At 34.3% G+C, this 5,000-nt stretch overlaps 1 protein-coding gene across 1 annotated transcript in view; it reads left to right on the forward strand.

Annotated features, from left to right (window-relative positions):
* The window catches only part of LOC135223725 (glutamate receptor ionotropic, kainate 2-like), a 119,616-nt gene that overhangs the window by 69,472 nt on the left and 45,144 nt on the right, over positions 1-5,000 (forward strand).

Consider the following 5,000-nt stretch of genomic DNA (forward strand, 5'->3'; position numbering starts at 1 on the left):
AAGAAAGTATTGCATGAGCTTCGGGTGTTGGGAATTACAGTATTATTATTGTTATTGTGATTCAGTAGATGAAACCTATCCATGTGGAACAATCCCACAGGGGCCACAGACTTGAAATTCAAACTTCCAAAGAATGTGGTGTTCGTCAATAAGAAGTAAGGCGAGGTATAGGCCAATACAGAAAGAAGAGACCCCACTTATTAAAGGAGAAATAAATTGATAAAATGAAAAATGGATAAAAATGCATTAAACTGCAAGGAGACTGGTATTAGGATAGTAATGTATTGCACGTTTGCTTGAACTACTGAAGTTCCAGTTGCACGACATCCTCGGGGAGGTTGTTGTGATTATGTGCGAGCGGATCCATGAGTTCGTTCTGGGTACTGAAGGCAGCCATATTACCACTGAATCATAGACGAATGAATTTAATTGCGATTAGAGCATCCTTAGAACAATGAGTTAATTTAAGTGCGATTAAAGCATCCTTAGAAAGTTAAGAGTGAATTTAAGTGCTATTAGAGTATTCTTAGAAAGTTGAGAGTGAATTTAAGTGCTATTAGAGTATTCTTAGAAAGTTGAGAGTGAATTTAAGTGCGATTAGATCATCCTTTTAGAACATTGAGAGTTAATTCAAGTGCGATTAAAGCATCCTTAGAAAGTTAAGAGTGAACTTAAGTGCTACTAGAGCATCCTTAGAAAATAAAGAGTGAATTTAAGTGCTAGTAGAGCACCCTTAGAGCATTGAGAGTGAATTTAGATGCGATCAGATCATCAATTTAAAACGTGATTTAGATCATCCTTAGAAAAATAAGAGTGAATTTAAAATGTGATTGCAGTATCTTTAGAAAATTAAGAGTGAATTTAAAATGTGATTACAGTATCTTTAGAAAATTAAGAGTGAATTTAAGTGCTATTAGAGCATCCTTAAGAAATTAAGTGAATTTAAAATGTGATTGAGAGCATCCCTAGAAAATTAAGAGTGAGTTTAAGTGCTATTAGAGCATCCTTAGAAAATTGAGCGAATTTAAAATGTGATTAGATCATCTTTAGAAAATTAACATCGTATAATACGTTCCCGGGATATTAATTAATGAATAAGTTCGGTGCGCCATTCTCTACATCGCTAAACACTTTCGTTCTGGATAAGTGTTTTTGTTTTTTTCCGACCTACTTTCATTTATAGATATATGACGAATGTGACATCAGAGTCTAAAATCTAAATGTTAATAAAATAACCGACATGGAGTGCTCCTCATATTTTCAGCTTTTGTTTTAACAAAAACATAAATATTCAGTTATTATTTAAAATCAGCCTTGAAAAGCAAAATATTAATAATGAAGACATAAAGAGCTTTAATCTCTCAGTTCAATTCAACTTGGAATATAAAATGTTCTCCTAAGGCTCCACTTAATAAGTTCCTCGTCAGGGGGTATTTGCAGGGCTACTTTAAAAAGGTTTTATTGTTATAAATTATTATTCTTTAAGATAACATGTCTCATGAATCTCAAAATAGCAAACACAAGACAAAGACCCTTTGGTGCTGCTTTGGCCCCACGAAGATATCGTTTATTAATATGAAATTTGTCGATCACACAATACAGGAAGGAATGGGTGTTGTAATACTTTGATCCCTGAGGGGCTAGAGTAGATTCACATCAACCGCGTATTTGATGTCTAGGCCAGCCCCTTACGACGCTCCTGATTGGCTGTTGATAAGCCAGTCACAGGGCTGGAAACTCTCAGTCTCTCTCGAGAGTTCACATGGGTAAGATGTATGTTCCATCTCTCCTGAGGGATACGTCTTTCAGGAGAGGTGGAACATAGATCCTACCCATGAGAACTCTCGAGAGAGACTGAGAGTTGCCAGCCCTGTGATTGGCTTATCAACAGCCAATCAGAAGCGTCGTAAGGGGCTGGCCTAGAACACAGCGTCCCTAGGAGCTTCCGCCATGTTTAGTACCTCGGAGTAGGTGACGCATAGATAACACAAGCCAAAGTAACCCGAACCTTTGATAGAAGAGTCAACAAACTTAATTTTTCTTCAGAGGCAACCAATCATACGCAAGACGTATAAGTTTATCCTTCAGTTAATCTTGAGAATTCATAAAATCTCTGATACACGAAACCAACCACAAAAAAATGATACGGAAAATACTACATTGCTGAATTTCGCAGCTCTTTTCAACACCACTGACATAGGAGAAACAAATCCACAGTTTTTGTTTAGGTACAAGTATATTTAGAAATAAATGTTTACAGAAAGCTCTCGGGTATCTGTTTTATTCCCCTTCTTAGTCGAAAAGAGATATTCGGACAGGTTCCTGAAAGCTCTTTGTATATATTTATCTTTAAATATATTTGTAATCATACATAAGTGTGGATGGGGTTCTCCATTTCAACACTCATGGGTATTTTTCAACACTGGCATTATTTTGAACACAATATTATTCATTGATGCGATTGAGAAGCTTCAGCATAAGGTTCTAATTCTTGTTCTAGAGCTGCTGTTTAAAAGTGATTTAACAGAGAGAGACTGCCCCAATAAAGTACGTGGATATATGCGTGAAAATGTAAAATGTGAGTGTTGCAGTACTGAAATGTGAACATATTTCGCAATAAAAAAAAATCACCTTGGTGTTCATCAAAATGTCCTAACATTTATATGACCAAAAAAAGATTGCGTAATGATTGTGATTATATAAAACGAGCTCGATGGCGCGCGCTACGCTGCGCTGGTACCCAGCGCTGCTCGTTATGTCTCTCCTACTCTCCAGATCCCTGACCTACTCCGCCCCCACCCGGTGCGGACAAACAGGGTTGCAGCAGGGTGGATGTGTCATGTCTCCCCTACTCTCCCGATCTCCTACCTACCCCACCCCAACCCTTGACGGGCAAACAAGAAAGATCCACTCGGATCTTATTATTAAAGGTAGATAGTTGAAGGAATTAACACAGGAATATAATACTCACACGGATTTTATGTTGTTTACCTGCAGACACATCTCTGTCGTAAACCCAGATATCGATAAAAATTTAAATATAAAACTCCATGATAACTAATGCTACCGAGGTTTAATTTTCTATTTCAAAAGCAATGCGAAAAATTCTTTCTTATAAGCCTATTTAAACAGAAGGCGGTATGTAATGATTGGTCATCAGAAAAACACGTCAGGTCGTGTCTTAAATGTTTTTCAACCCTCACTCTGTGTGTGTATATATATATATATATATTATATATATATATATATATATATATATATATATATATATATATATATTATATGAAAAAATAATGATTCAAAGTCTCATCATCTTAAAGTACTATCAAAATAAAAATTAAAAAAACATTAACACGAGGATAAATCTCCCCCTATATACAAAGTGCTATTCTTTAGTAAGGCAGGACTAATAAAAAGAATAGAAGATACTTCATCATAAAAAAAGGAAAACTAATTAAAAAACACGAACCTGATCAAACTTGGCGCAACAACACGGCTTTAAAATCAAAACCAAAACCCGCATGCAAACCACGACCTCAAGCATACCACATTGAAACACCCGCATCAAAATTAAGCAACGAATTATGAGAGACGAGAGAGACAAGATGAACGAAGAGGCTAATTACCTCTTGTACTCACCAACTGCTTCACTATCCAGATCTCATTTACATGGCATCAAGGGCCGAGTGGAGTCTTTGTGAGTGGTAGTCTTCGGGAGGAGGGGGAGGAAGAGTCTAAGGCCATTCATTCTGCAGTATATTCGGCGCACCGTCTGCCTCCAGTGTTTCAGAGAGATTGGCAGGCAGGAAGATGGACAGAATGAGAGGCAGGTGCAGGCAATAAAAGAAAGATGGGGGATGCTTTAATGGAATAATGTAATACGTTATTCAATGGTCAGAGAGATTAAGTTTATGTAATAATGTACTATATCTGGTTAATTAACGGTCTGCAGAGAGTTTTATAGATTTATATATATATATATATATATATATATATATATATATATATATATATATATTGAGCTACAATTGCCCTTTAATATCTAATTCGCTCTACCCTCGGGAATTAAATATATTTTCATATATGTTAACGGAAGGGGAATTTTTTAGTTGTTATAAGAAATTTGTCTGCTCACGGGCGCGGGAACCATCGAACCTGAATTTGTTGGGTTCGCGCCCGTAATCCGACGAATTTCTTATCGACTAAAAAAACTCCCCTTCGGTTAACATATATGAAAATGTATTAATTCCGAAGGTAGAGCGAACTTAGATAGTAAAGGACAGTTGTAGCTCGATGTATGCATATGAATCACGGTAAGTGATGTGACCCATATATATATATATAGATATATATATATATATATATATATATAATACATATATATATATATATATATATATATATATATATATATATATATATATATATATGATACGTATGTATATATATATACTATATATATATATATATATTATAGATATATATATATAATGATACGTATGTATATTATATATATATATATATATATATATATCTATATATATATATATATATATATAATATATATGATATGTATGTATGTATGTATATACTCTCTCTCTCTCTCTCTTCTTCTCTCTCTCGTCCTCTCTCTCTCTCTCTCTCACTCTATATATATATATATATATATATTATATAGATATATAACTATAGCATATTTATGTGTATATATATATAGTAATGTATATTTATATATACATATATATTATATATATATGCATATATATACATATTTAAATAAATGATATTTTATAGGGAATCAGAATATGATTTTTCTTCTTTCATACACCTGTATCATAGTCTTGTTAGTCTCCCTTAGCAAAGTACCTGCCGCCTTAGCCTTTCAAGTATGGAATTACATTCACGAGGAGCAACAAATCCAGCAATATTAATGATAAAATAATAATAACGTCCTGCTTTGGAATGGAAGGAAAACTATTGAATCACAGGCCGTCCAAATA

Source organism: Macrobrachium nipponense, chromosome 10 (assembly GCF_015104395.2).
Source record: "Macrobrachium nipponense isolate FS-2020 chromosome 10, ASM1510439v2, whole genome shotgun sequence".
Classification (NCBI taxonomy): domain Eukaryota; kingdom Metazoa; phylum Arthropoda; class Malacostraca; order Decapoda; family Palaemonidae; genus Macrobrachium; species Macrobrachium nipponense.